The sequence below is a fragment of the Phyllopteryx taeniolatus genome, chromosome 3 (genome assembly GCF_024500385.1).
Source record: "Phyllopteryx taeniolatus isolate TA_2022b chromosome 3, UOR_Ptae_1.2, whole genome shotgun sequence".
NCBI lineage: Eukaryota > Metazoa > Chordata > Actinopteri > Syngnathiformes > Syngnathidae > Phyllopteryx > Phyllopteryx taeniolatus.
Window position 1 is genome coordinate 19,607,015 of NC_084504.1, and position 15,157 is coordinate 19,622,171.

Consider the following 15,157-nt stretch of genomic DNA (forward strand, 5'->3'; position numbering starts at 1 on the left):
TCAAAAATGCCCCACAGAGGATGTACTTCCTGTGGCTTCTGAGAAAGTACGGCCTGCCACAGAAGCTGTTGAGGCAGTTCTAGACAGCGGTCATTGAATCAGTCCTGTGTTCTTCCATCACAGTCTGGTTTGGTGCTGCTACAAAAAAGGACAAACTCCAACTGCCACAGACAATCAAAACTGCTGAAAAGATTGTCGGTACTCCCCTACCTACCCTTGAAGACTTGCACACTGCCAGAACTAAGACAAGAGTATGCAAAATCCTCTTGGACCCTCCACATCCTGGTCACCAGCTCTTCCACCTACCGAACAATGCAAACTAAAGCTAGCAGACATTCCAACAGCTTCTTCCCTCTTGCCATTAACTTCTTAAACAGTTAACTCACAATTCTATTGCAACATGCTGCCAATTTTATGTCTTCAGTTTATTGTCACATTTCTGTCGGGCCAATTATACATTACTCGTGCACTCACTGTAGTAGTCTCGCCACGCTGCACTTTTTGCATATCTGTTGTTGACCAATACTGGCCACTCATGTGCCTGAGTAGCATCTGCAACATTTGCACAATCGACATTGTCCCAGATTATCGCACTACTAGTCACGTTAAACTGCATCAATTTCTTGAAGTCTGTGCCCTTTGCACAATGGTCTTTGCACCGGACTATTGTTGTATTAGTCATTTCAAACTGCCATAATTGCTAGAGGACTGCATCTTTTTGCACAACTGTCAAAAGAATAAATAAATAAATACAAAACTGTACCGGCATTACCAGATTACTAGCAACCTTTTATTGCTCAGTGAGTGGTTTTTTTTTTTTTCAATGTCTTTATGTCTCAAAAGTATACTCTGTCAATTGACTGTCTGTTGTCGTACTAGAGCGGCTCCAATTACCAGAGACAAATTCCTTGTGTGTTTTTGACATACTTGGCAAATAAAGATGATTCTGATTATGATTATAATCAAGCATCATTACTAATTTGTGGGGGAAAAAAGTGTTAAAAATAAAAGTCTTATGCCTAACAGTCACCTGTTCCTCTGCAGTTAAGTAAATGAATGCCCTCTGGCACTAAATGAGGATATACTGTATGTAATTTACATATTTTATAGGCCAACATTAATTACTTAACTCAATATACAGTGTTTGTTATTTGCTGACAGTCTTGCTTTCTTTCTAAAGTCGCTGAAACAAACATGCAACTCATCAACACAAGATTGAACAAGAAGCTTTTAAAATTGTTGTATTTGCATGTTTGTTTTTGAGCCAGTTCAATCATTAAATACTCAGCAGCATGTGAACAAAAATGGGGAAAAAATATATAGACTTGCTAATTGTTTTGTTTTTTTCTCATTTGGATTGAGCTTTGTACTAAGGTCGAATCAAGTTTATATAAATGGACTACCACTGGTTGATTCCTTTGTTTAATAACCTTGTTTGTGAAATACTGACTTACAGTCAGGCCCCTTTACTTAACCTAACATGCATGATTTTGGAATGTGGGAGGAGTATACCCACAGAAAGGCCATGCAAGCATGGGGAGAGCATACACACTGAAAGTCCTGATCCAAGTTTAAATTTATATATATATATATATATATATATATATATATAAAATATTGGCTGGCGACCAGTTCAGGGTGTACACCGCCTCTCGCCCGAAGATAGCTGGGATAGCTTCCAGCATGCCCGCGACCCTTGTGAGGATAAAGCGGTACAGAAAATGGATGGATGGATATAAAATAATATGTATAATATTAGTGTTGGTCAGTCAGTTGGTCTTGGAGGTGGATATTTTGGGATATTTTATCGATAGGAAAGACATGGCCTGTTAATAATGGAATTTGTAAAACAACTTTTAATTGTGTCATTATACCTGTACATTTGAACATTTGTTCTTTTGCCATGAAATGACTTGATTACTTGCATTTGTATTACAAAGTGTAGTTTATGAAATTAGGTATTTTTTAACTACTAAACGGTTACCCACAAGGCTCCTTCCTCCACATTCCCATATATTTCCATAAACCCTACATAACCCAGTGCATAATTTTGGAAAATAACGTATCTTGTAGGGATTGACAACACTTTGGGTTTAAGAAAGATGCGCACATGCTTTACTTAAAAAGGACTTAATGTATCCCGGGGATGACATATCCTCTTCGTGGAAGTTGAAGAAAACCTTCACTTTATTCAGCTGGCAACCTCAAGGTGGAACATTGTGTTTTGTCACTGTGACATTAGAGGAAATATTTACCAGTTCTGCTCACACGTCCACAGCTTCCTCCCTGCTCAGTACATTATATTAGGCTTGATGAAAGAGAGGGGGAAGGAATTACCTGCCACTTTTCTTCTCTCATTATGAGGGCCCAATCAGTGGCAATGGTCAGTGAGCGCTACGTGCCGTTCAGAGCGTCTGACTCATTCAAATGAGTTTGTAGCTCAGGTGGTTATTGCTGCAGGTGTGCTGCAAATTAACTGCCTCCTGTAGTGTGTAGTCTCACCAAATCAGAGGCTATTGTGCATTAGGACACGTCCTCGGTCATCTCTCCTGTGGGGCTGCTTTTTATGTGTAACTCACACTTAGACTCTTCTTTTGTATTTACTGACATTTATCAGGCCAATCTGTGAAGAAAAGTAATGTATAATGTAGGGCTGGGGGGGGAAAAAATCTAATATCTCGTCTAAATTGACTTCAGAAATAGGTCGACGCAAAATTATGCCTCCAAGCCCTGTCTGGATCAAAAAAAAAAAAAAAAAAAAAAAAAACACCCAAACCAAAACACAGACCATGACACTCATGGACATATCATTCAAAGTGTGCTTATTATTGTTTGGATTCTTTTGCTTAAAATATACAGATATTCTCCAACGGCTTGCTCTGTGTGCAGGGTCAATGTCTGGTCTGTTATAAGAGCCATGGTGATGTCAATTTGCATGCGTTTGAGTCCTCAGAGATGAAGAATTTGTTCTTTCACCTTCGGGCAACATTTTCATTAGCGTCAGAAGTAGTTCGCCTCGGAGTTAAAAAAATGAACTCTCTCCTTCACATCACTAAGCTGAGAGGGTGGCACGACACGCTGGACTGCAGTTGTGCATCCCTTGAAGCAAACTTTGTACTCAACTCATCTCATGCACGCTTGAAGAGGCACCTTACAACCAGATTCATTAGGACAGGTTGGTTTTGCAGTAGTGATACATCCAGAAGTGAATCTTCCCATTAACGGATACCTGTTTTGTTACCATACCCGCTGCATCGCGAGGTTATCATTATGCAGCATCCTTTTTTGAATGGTTTGCAAAGAAAGGTGTCTTAACCTTGTTCCTTTAGGCTAACTGGAGCAGTATTGTTTTGCCACCATGGTAACAAGATTCTCTTCAGTTCTCAGGGAATTCTCAGGGGAGCAAAGAGACTTGTGAATCTGATGTAGCACTGCAGAATACCTACATTTTTCTTTGATGGGCATGACTTAGTGAAATTGCACAAGAGCAACCTCTGCAATGCCTGTCAACCATGTATCTGGGTCACGGTGATAAGGCCAATATGCTTTTTAGCCAATGTAAGGGGAAATTTGTCATGAGGATATTTCTCAAGGAATTCTACATGTGCTTTCTTAAAAAAAAAAAGAACAATTGAGGTCATAAATTCATTTGCTCATTTACAAAGCTAGTTTCAAAGACTTTAAACCAAATTAATTAAAACATACACCTCATAAGCAGAGGACACAGATACCAATTTTTTAACAACTTAATAGTTTGTAAAATGTGAGTGACTCACATGATGAGGAAAAACTCAGCATGTATGTTCTCACTGCTAGTTTATGGTTTGCGGGCATAAACTATGCGGGACATCACGTGACCAAACCGGAAAACAGGTTGGTTTCTTCCTGTATATGCTCCGATGACTACTGTATGATAACTGCGTGCTGATGACATGATGGTTTGAACTTGTACCGTCTTGTAATGAACTAAACCTAAATTTTAGATAACTAAATAACAAATTACAAGGCTCTGAAGTCTTTGTTTTATTCTAGTGACGTGACAGTGTGACTGTATATGTGCCATACCAAGAAATAAAGTGATGAATTTTCAATCTGCTGTAATGAGATAAAGTTATCGTTAGCTTGGACAAATATAACGTTAGAGGAGAGTAATGTTTTCCATCCAATCAAATAAAATTCGCTGCTTGTTGTTGGCTATCTCGACATACAACATTCACACTACTGCTTTTAAGTGACAGTGTTTTGTTCTTTATTATAAATAAAAGTTACAAAGCTAATGTTAGAGTATAGACGAATTACATACCTTCGTACTCACATATGTAAGATGAAGCGTAATTGTTAAAACCGTCCATTTTCATGACAGGATTTTTAGATGTTGCCTTGCAAATGGGTTGGACTTCATATTTGAATCATCGTTGGTAGCTCTTGAAGACATCTCGTGTAAAACAAAGACATCGGAAACGTTTAATATTTCTACAGGTGCTTTCTCCCATCTTAAATATTCCCTGTTACTCTCAACTTTTTGTTTTAAAAATTTCTTTTCTGTCAAAAGTTGAACATGACAAGGAATTTCCGCACGTCTTGCAATCAATTTTCTATACTGTTCACAGGTCACGGGTATCCTGGAGTTCATCCCAGCTGACATTGGGTGAGAGCCTGCACACCCTGCACTGGTCGCCCAGTAAATCGGATAGACCAATAACCATTCACACTCAGATTCCCCTCCAAAGTTGAAATGTCCCAACTGCACATTTTTCACCACGTTCATGTCTATCAGAGGGTGAGATCAGAATTTATTGTTTCAATGATGGACTGCAAACCCATCCATCCATCCATTTTCTGAGCCGCTTCTCCTCACTAGGGTCGCGGGCGTGCTGGAACCTATCCCAGCTATCATCGGGCAGGAGGCGGGGTACACCCTGAACTGGTTGCCAGCCAATCGCAGTGGACTGCAAACCAAATGATGTAAGTCATAGTACATGAAATTATGCGAAGACACTCATCTTCAGCGATGCTCCTTCTTCACTTCATTTCCCGTCACACGTCATCAAAGGCTTGGTACACAATATATTGTTTTATTGAAGTTTTACTACACATCCGTTAAATTATTAATACACCTGTGACCCTCAGTTAATACAGATGAACTTTAATGTGACACACCATAAAGGTGGTAATAAAATTTGAACTTTAAATTTTCTGGGAAAAAATGCCTTAAAAGTCAAATAAAAACCTGGAAGTTAACCAGTTATCATTGCTTCCTGTTCCCTCTCCGTTACATGTCGGTCAGACCGGAGGCATCGCAGCAGGGCAGGCGAACCAGGCAACTGCCTGGGGCCCTTAGAGATGGCTGACATTGGCCCATGTTATCCATGCCCCTCACCCAAATATGCACATCCCCACCACCCAACACCCCCCCCCCCCCCACCCTAACGCACCTTTACAGCCATTAAAACAATTAAATTACTTTTTAACATGCATTTCTGAGCTACTTTTGAAGGCATCTTGAAATATCAGCACGCAGTGTGCACACATAAGCGTAAGCGCAGATGTTTGGATGTACACTTGCTGGCCAAGTGGCCGTAGTGACAGAGCTGATCAAATGTTCAACAAACAAGCCATGTAAATTGAGACAAACTGTTACATGTGGATAATGTGAACAATTAATTTCTAACCATTAGGTTACAAAAACATAATACTAATGTCTGTCATTATTGTGGAAAGTCCACCGACAAGGCGCTGTCTGACTCTGAGGTCCTACCGTTGCAGATCAAAAGTTAGGAGCATTTTGATACACAATGTGTCATAAAATCAAATCAGATTCCTGATGCTCAGATATTTTTACATATAATATGTTAAATTGCTTGCTAGCTATTTTAATCCAAGAAACAAAGCCTCTCCTTAGTGTCTGCTTGGAATTTGTGCTCACTGATTTGTACATCTACAGTATATGAACATTTCATAACCACCTGTTTTCTTAACCAAATGAATATGGTTATAAAAACTAGCTACAATGTTTGGGAATAATGGATTGTAGTCTCATGTGTTGATCAGAGTTGTGATTTGAGGTTTTGGTGGGCCACAGAGGATTTCAAATAGGGTCCTGGGACTCTTAACTTTGGGAATGACTGGGTTAGTGTTTGATTCAATACATCTCAGAGGAAAAAATTGTTGATCATTTTTCAAGTCAGCTGATCTCCATGAATGTCTAGTTTGCCTGATAATTTGTTTGGATTGTTATGGGAAAAAATGGTTTGGAACCAGCATCACAGAATGGATTTTTGTTGAGTTTGGAGGTTCGGCTACAAATTAGATTAGAGCATGGGTCGCCAACCTTTTTGAAATGGAGTGCTAATTCTTGGGTACTTATTAATGCGAAGGGCTACCAGTTTGATACACATTTCTGAAATAACACATTTTCTAAAATTACCTATAATGATTTGTTTTTATTAATAAGTAATGCTGCAACCCTAGTGATGATAAGCAGTACAGCAAATGGATGGATACTCATTTATGTGAAGACACTAATCGTGTTAATGACTTCTCACAATTATCAACAATGATTAAACAAGGTAGCAAATAGACAAATATCAGTACACAACACTTTATTTCACCCCTGACCTATCCATCCATCCATTTTCTGAGCCGCTTCGCCTCACTAGGGTCGCGGGCGTGCTGGAGCCTATCCCAGCTATCATCGGGCAAGAGGCGGGGTACACCCTGAACTGGTTGCCAGCCAATCGCAGGGCACATACAAACAAACAACCATTCGGTCTCACAGTCACAGCTATGGGCAATTTAGAGTTGTCAATTAACCTACCATGCATGTTTTTGGGATGTGGGAGGAAAACGGCACGGGGAGAACATGCAAACTCCACACAGGCGGGGGCGGGCATTGAACCCAAGTCCTCAGAACTGTGAGGCAGACGCTCTAACCAGTCATCCACCGTGCCGCACCCCTGAACTAATGAACCCTAAATTAGACGAATGGTTCAGCTTGAAAGTAATTAAAACTGTGTGCTGTGTACACTAGCCTCTTACTCAAAATCTCATTAACGCATTGTGTTAAAATGAGTCATGGCAAAAGTGTGTTTACCTGAAACGACTCTGGTTCACTTTCAATGTGGGAGCCAAGCACTGGGGAATAATCAGAGACAATACAGGACGCTGCAGGCACTAATGTGTATGATTAACACGTGCACTGTGAAGGTTACTGTATGCAATAACATTATATATACTGATGAGATGGGCAAGTTTCAGCTAGGTCATCAGTATTTGATGAATACAGGCAGGAATGATGTTCAAGAAAGAGCCAGTGGGGGGAGAGAACAAACACCAGGCCAGAGGCTGCAGCATAAGCTAGTCCTTGGGGAGCCACAGAGATGGGGTGGAAGACAAATCAGAGCCCACCTCGGTGATCGTACAGCTCAAGTACCCCCCCAGCCACCTAATATGCTGCTTATTTACAGGATAACTTCCCACTGTAAACCCCAAGCTACGCCATAACATTATCCCTGCCTGTCTTGATGAAGACCAGAAGCTGTCGACCTTGGCGGATCCCTCGCCGAGATGATCGAACAATGGCCTCAAGCTTTGCTGGATAAATTGGAATCCTACTGAGTACAAGCTGCAAAGAAGCTCACAGTCAGGCTAGTTAGGCTACGCCCCTCGCAGCCTGGTTTGGGATCAATGTTTGGTTGCAGCTGAGCGAAAAATAAACACATGGGCACCTCTGGGAATCAAACATGTGGCAATTTGATTTTAAGAATTAACATCAACGTAAAGGCTGTTGGGAATTGACAAAGTATAGATTAGTTAATTTATCTCAGAGGCATTGAGGGAGCAATGGGGTTGTTCTCTCCTACTCTAGCTGTCATTCATCACAACTGAACAAAATCCATCCATTGATACATTTTCTGTAAACACTACAGCACTAACTCACAGCGGATGAGGGTAGCTGCCTTTCTGATCATTAAAGGCAGGGGTGTCAAACTCATTGTAGTTCAGGGGCCACAAAAAGCCTAATTTGATGTCAAAGGGTCCAGACCACTAACATCATACCATACTTAATAAAATAATAAATAACAATATGTTTTCCCTTTGTTTTAATGCAAAACAAAACAGGTACATGAGGAAAATCTTTAGAATTAATGACATTTTAACCTCAGGTTTCTCAAGAAAGTCACAGTGTTGTATTGTATTTTAAGGGACAAAACTTTAAGTCACAGGCATTTGGAACTGAAAAATATAGTATTGCATTTTAAAATTTAATCAACTTTTGAAGTCATAGGAATTATTACCATTCCATTTTCTACATGAGCATCATAATTATCAAAATTATCCTTATGAACACATTTACTCAACTTCCATTGGCTACCATGTAACTCAACCCCTGAATACAGCTTTCAGTCAGCTTTCATCTTGTAATGTATGGAACATAATCAAGTCACCACGACCACATTTCCATCGAGTGTGAGCCATTGCTTACTTCACCAAGTCAGAAAATTGCATCATTTAAAAGCAGAAGGAGATAAGGTCTGATCATGTGTGCTGAGCAATGTTCCCTGGGGGGGAAAAAGGGCCCTCAGATGCATGTTAAAAGAGCAGGAACGCAAGGGGTTGAGGGTTTGTGGGCGGGGGGAGCGTTTCGAAGATGTTCTCGCTGGTGCAGCATGGGGAAGGATACTGGCCAGTACAGGGAGTTGTGTTGGTGCCGCCATGACATATTTAGGGCAGCTGTGACACTTAACAGAATAGCAGATGTTAGCCATTATTCTCTTGAAAATGAAATAAACCAAAAAAAATTGTTAAATAAAAGAAGTCATAGATGGTGCTATCCAGGAGCATACAACTATATAAGATTTTGAGTGAAACCATCCTGCTCTATAGGTTCCTGTTTCATTTTATGGACTATACTTACATTTTAAACAAATATTCCCCTTATGAAAACTATTTTGTGTGCCACCCCACCCATCCCCCCTCACTATTTTGGAGCCTAGTTATTCTGCATGAATAAATAAGTGAGGTGAATGTGCAAACATTTTCTTTGGACCCTTCTGGTGCAGGTTTGCAAACCAATTCGAAACCAGGCGGCGGGCTGTCTTGTTTATGCTCGTTCACCCACAAAGGTCAACAACACATTGCCGCCTTTGCCACTTGTGCCTGTGTGTGAGATAGTTGTTATTTTGCCTCGGTCTAACATGTAATATGATAATCAGCTTTCAACCATCATGTCATGACTGCAGTCAAGGAGACTTTTTTTTTAATGCCTCTTAGTGCTTGGCAATGAGTCATGGCTGTCACAATCATTGTATGTTTAGCAAGCAAAATGTGTTGTGGTATATACCATCAGGACAAACATATTCGGAAACATACATATACAGGAGTTTTTATGATAACCACTTTGCAGCGAAACAGCTTGTACTCTTCTCGGCAGGTGTTTTAAAGGATTGCGCAGTTTTTCTCTGAGAATTACTATATTATCCATTCATTCTGATGAACATTGGTGTGATCAGAGGTCACAAATGTAGGACCCAAGTCTCTAGTTCTTGTTCATCCCAAAGGTGTGGGTGATGGGAGTGAGGTCAGTAGTCTCGTCTTCTCAATGTGATGCTCAGCATTGTGCTTGGGGTTTTGGGTCATTACCTTGTATTTCCAAACCGATACTAATTTTTGAAAGTTAACACTCAAGGGCGGTCTGTAGACATGTCAGAATCCAAATGTATGTCACAGAGAAAATAAAACTTGGATATGTAAAAATCGATATCCACCTAAAGAAAATCTATCAGAATTCCAATCTATGAGCTTGAGTCATGCCAGGTTTAAAGCTTGTAGTGTATAATACCAGGTCCACCTACTAGAAATAGTACGTAGTAGTCGTGCTAAGGTTAGCTTCAAGATTAGCTGCTGTATTATACGCCACAGTCTTCTATTTGCTGCAGCGGTCTTCCTTCGAATTTCCATCAGCTAAATGCAGAGAAGTGAAGACAGGTGACCCTGGTTCTCTTCCATTGTTGTTGTTTATTAGCCAGGTTTTTGCATTTTGCACTGTAATATTTCAAATTGGAAAACAAATTGACCCAGAACAGCTGAGCCTGTAGAGTGAAAGAGTGGCCGGGATTGGCTACAGCTTCCTGGAGACTCTGCACAGGAGAAGCAGTATAGATATTGAATGGAATTTTTTATTTTTGTTATGTTTACATTCCCTCTGGATACTTGAGTAAGGGTGGTCCCTGTGAGCTGCTCGTCCAAAACCCTGCGGGAGAAGACTATTACTTTCATTGACTGCACCGAGCAGTGCGCAAACTTTGGTGCAGTTGCTGTGCAATGAGGCATTCTTGAAGGACGATGCGTGTCAACTTCATCGACTCTCAGACCTCTTGTCGGTCGCCCAAAAAAGACGATGGACAGTTTTAATACGGCAGCACGTGCCCTCTGGGAAGGCGCGTGGAAGCCCCTGCAGATATTATGGGTGGCAAAATGAAGCACATCCATTTCTTGCAGCCTGAAGGATGACGTAACGACTGAGGCTTCTGAAGAGGTTTGTTGTTGTCTTGTCTTTCACACGGCTCCCAACAAATTACACAATGCTTGAATACCCAATCTCAGCATAAGCGTGAGTGAGCAGCATTGATTTCATCCTTTTAGTCTTCCTGACTTTGATTATTTTTACTTACAGCAAGCATACAATCTGACAACTGTGCAGGAGAGAGAAAGCTGGAGTTAAAATGAAATAATGGTTGCTGTGGAGTAGATTATCCGACTGCCACTGTATGACATCACACTCACCCGCTGTGTTTACACACTGAAGTGCGAACTTGAGCTGGACAGGTGACTGATTAGAGGAGAGGCAGAGAGCACAATATCATAATGAGCCATTTTACCTCTCAGTCCTCAGGTTGAACCCTCAGGGTTTTAAAGCAAAATCACTCAAGTTGGCATGCACACTGTCAAAAAGACCTCTTCTTTAAAGACAAAGGGTTCCTGCTGCAGGCATTAGATGAAATTATGTATTATCAAGGTCTTATAGCCACTCTTGTGGCGACGGATAGGACATTTTCTTTTTTTTCCTAATGATTTATATTGAATTCAGAGTTTGTCAGAATTCCCTTTCCTGGTGGCTAACTAATGTTAGGCAGCGCAGTGGCTGGAAATTACTGCCTGGGAAAATCCAAAATATAGGTGTCATAACACTCAAAAATGTCATTTTTTTCTGTACTTAATTATTGGTTGCACATGATTACAATTTGGTAAACTGACATATAATAATTTCCTTATATTTTCCTCGAATATAGTCAAATAATAGCTGTTCTTTTAAAACATTTTAATTATCCATCCATCCATCCATTTTCTGAGCCGCTTCTCCTCACTAGGGTCGCGGGGCGTGCTGGAGCCTATCCCAGCTGTCATCGGGCAGGAGGCGGGGTACACCCTGAACTGGTTGCCAGCCAATCGCAGGGCACATAGAAACAAACAACCATTCGCACTCACAGTCATGCCTAGGGGCAATTTAGAGTCTCCAATTAATGCATGTTTTTGGGATGTGGGAGGAAACCGGAGTGCCCGGAGAAAACCCATGCAGGCACGGGGAGAACATGCAAACTCCACACAGGCGGGGCCAGGGATGGAACCCGGGTCCTCAGAACTGTGAGGCCGACGCTCTAACCAGTCGGCCACCGTGCCGCCCATTTTAATTATGTACCACCGAATTAAGTAAATTCAAATGATTTTTTTTCAGTGGACATTAAGAAGGACAAACATCTTTTAGTGTGTTCTAAATTCAGGGTTGAGCATATTGCTGACAGTTTCTTTTCCCCTTTACCATGAAGGAGCCTCAGGTGAACTGACACGCTCTAAATGTGATGCAGGGTGTGCACCCAATTTAGGAAACATTTGCATCACATTGAGTCTCATGTGCGCTGCAGCGATTCTTTCACCAAGAGTAAAGTGTTTCGAGCATTATGCAACAGCACGATAGGTGATCTTAATGAGGAAAACGTGCTCCAGTGTTTGTTGCTGTTGTTTAATCTGCACACAACAGACTCCAAAACAAATCATGTCAGATTATTACACGTCTGGTTAAAAGTGAGTGGAAGATTAAACTGCTTGGTGAAAGCCATCACAACATGTTAATAAAATGTCAAGGTTGTTGCAGATGATGAAAAGTAATTATGATTTAGTTGGCAAAGTTAGTAAAAAAATAAGCGGGGTACGCACAAACAGAGAGAGTTATACTGAATCCCACGTTGTTGCCAAACACAAATGGAGAAACAACTGGATGTTCAAAAAATACATCTCACAAGCAGTGGTTTGCAGAGGTCCTGTGAAGACCGGGGACAACTACGAGGGGGGAGTTTCCTGATCGTAATCTATCCATCAACGGTGGTGGGGACGTTCAGATGTGGAAACTTTGAAATCACTATCTTCATTCACACTCAGATTGAATGCCCACCCCCTGATTTAGATGCCCACCCCCCTGATGCCTGCTACACCCCCACCCCGCACCCAACTGCAACAATGTACAGTGGATTTCTTAAAAATCAAAGTACAGGTACTAGACAGGGCCATAGAGGGCAGATTTTTTACAGATCACTCTACATGTGTACTAAAGTCAGGTCATACTGACAAGTAAAAAAAATATTTTAAAATAAAATACAAAAAAAGACCAAAAAGTGCTTTGTTTTGTTTTTCTTAAATTGCAAACTTAACCTTTAATCATGTATTTTGACCAATATTAACTAATGATTTGGCCACAACATGTAATTGCATTATTGCTTTCTAAACATAATGGCTGCTGTCCCCTCCTGCTGCTTTTCAATTAGCAGCCAGCAATGACTCGTCCTCCAATCCCAAACTGAATATGCCCAGTCGATACCTTCATTGTAAATCAGCGCGTCTATTCTGAGGACAGCACTGGTCTCTTGTGTTTTATCGCTCAGATCTTCAAATCCCTTGTTTAGCCAAAGTGGCCCCCTCGGGACTGTGGCGAGAGGAGGGGGAAGCAAACTGGAGGAACGTGTGCTTGCAGGCGATAGATGAGAGGCAAGGAGGGGGAAGCAGTAGGAGGACAGAAAACCGCCGCTCCCTCCGTGGTTCATCAGGTATTCACAAAGCCGGCTCACTAACGCCCACCTCTTCAGGACGCTCCGTGGTGCGCAAGATGAAGGGGATCACTATCACTGTCATATTCCCCCTGCTTTGTAGATGATTGGAATCCACTAAGAGAAGAATGTGGTTTTGATGCTTGTTTGCCCCTCCTGTTAACGCATGTTTTTGTTGGCTGGAAGTAAGCTCAATAAACTCCTGCCTGTTAGTGATGTGGGCAACAAGGATAGAAGGATTACTGGGTGCGGTTACATTCACAGCATATCACTTTGTGTATTTCATGAATAAATACAGATAGTTTTTTTAATGCACACACCTACCTACCTACCATTTGTTATTTCTTTGCTGACTCTGTAGTGGCAGCACCTGCACATCATTTCCACTACTGAGTGAATAGCGATAAAGATCATGCACAGATGCAGCTGCAGCAGAAGTGGAAGAAGAGAAGCAATCAATAAGCTTCTAATGAGGAGTGGGAACAAAATGGTCAAGTGTGGGGAAATGATGTGTGAAGGATCGTACGGAGATGAAGAAGATCAGTGAACGTGGCGGGGAAAATATCTCAGCAGTCGCATGTGTGCATGCAGCCGTCCAGTGATGCATAACCAAGGCTTTATTGATTGTAGTTTTCACTGTGGCCCATCCTCCCTAGAGAACTGGGGAGTCACGACACTTGTAGTGCACAACACAGCTGTTACCGCTCCACCGTGCCCTGAAGGCACCGCAACAGCTTCAACAGCTACACACTGAAGCCTTATGGGCCTTTTGAAACAGTACCAGCTTCTGTGCAGACCACAGTAAATGAAATAATGATGATGATAAGAATAATTGAAAGAAGACTTTTATGAGAAATTTTATTAAGTATACTTAATAGATAGATAGATTTTTAATCACGTTATTTGTATTTGTTTGTTTGTCAAGATCGGGAGGATAAGCTATGCTTGAAAAGGAAATACTGGTAGACCGACTCGTGTTTGTTCATTTTTCATTTTTAGGTATAATGCGAATCAGTTAATATCAGCTATGCAATCTCTGTAGATGTGTTAAGATGAGGGCTAAAAAGTTGACAACAGTTTTGCGAAACTGTATGCAGTGGCAAAAAAATGACAAAGTGGCTGCCATAAACAGCTACGATCTACACAATTTGAACATATCTCACCGCCTAACTGTGTGCAAAGATAAGCGGAAATAAAACAAGATTGTTTCACTTAATGACCTGGAACAATTACCAACTTGACTTACTTGAGCCTGATTTAGCTAAAGTAAGTCACGTTAACTTAGCTTTGCCTCACATTAGATCTTAAGGCTAGATAGCGGTTAGCATGGTGAGAGTCAGCTGTCATTCCGGTAATCAAAGCATCCTACATTTCTGACATAACTGTACGTTTAATATAATACCCAGACAACAATTGACCGATATCCCACATACTATATATATTTTGTACATCTGTGTTACTTAAGTCGGCACTATGAACGACTGGTTAGCACATCAGACTCACAGTTCTGAGGACCGGGGTTCAAATACCCCGCCTGTGTGGAGTTTGCATGTTCTCCCCGTGCCTGTGTGGGTTTTCTCCGGGCACTCCAGTTTCCTCCCACATCCCAAAAACATGCGTGGTAGGTTGATTGAAGACTCTAAATTGCCCGTAGGTGTGAATGTGTGCCCGACTGGTTGTTTGTCTATATATGCCCTACGATTGGCTGGCGACCAGTTCGGGGTGCACCCTGCCTCTCGCCCGAAGATAGCTGGGATATGCTCCACCATGCCCACAACCCTAGTGAGGATAAAGCAGTACAGACAATGGATGATGGATGGTTGCGTTCCTTAAAAGTACTGAATGTAAACATTGAAAATGTGCTATCTACCGTTTGAGCAGTATTCTGGCATTGCTAAACAAAGCTTACCTTCAATAAAGTGTTCTCAGATGCAAAAGCATAAGGGGAACATGCGACTGCCACAAGGAAAGATCAGGGTCGAGATTTGATTGGCTGCCTCTGGCTGTGGCAGACACACTAACTACGTGTCACCGTGCTGATGTAGTTTTAAGCCATCTAA

At 41.3% G+C, this 15,157-nt stretch overlaps 2 long non-coding RNA genes across 5 annotated transcripts in view; both read right to left on the reverse strand.

The window, feature by feature from the left end:
- The window catches only part of LOC133475869 (uncharacterized), a 103,615-nt gene that overhangs the window by 37,048 nt on the left and 51,410 nt on the right, over positions 1 to 15,157 (reverse strand). For 2 of the 4 annotated variants that reach the window (XR_009787957.1, XR_009787956.1), the window contains 2 exons: positions 10,786 to 10,831; positions 10,213 to 10,694 (listed from right to left, as the gene is read on the reverse strand). The exons of the other annotated variants lie outside the window; for them this stretch is intronic. This is a non-coding gene — a long non-coding RNA (uncharacterized LOC133475869). Of the gene's footprint in view, positions 1 to 10,212; positions 10,695 to 10,785; positions 10,832 to 15,157 lie in introns of those variants that run through there. 4 annotated transcript variants of the gene reach the window in all.
- LOC133474562 (uncharacterized) lies at positions 12,753 to 13,751 on the reverse strand. The gene is made up of 3 exons (XR_009787553.1): positions 13,624 to 13,751; positions 13,430 to 13,523; positions 12,753 to 13,303 (listed from the first exon to the last, which is right to left on the reverse strand). It is a non-coding gene; the product is annotated as an uncharacterized LOC133474562 (long non-coding RNA).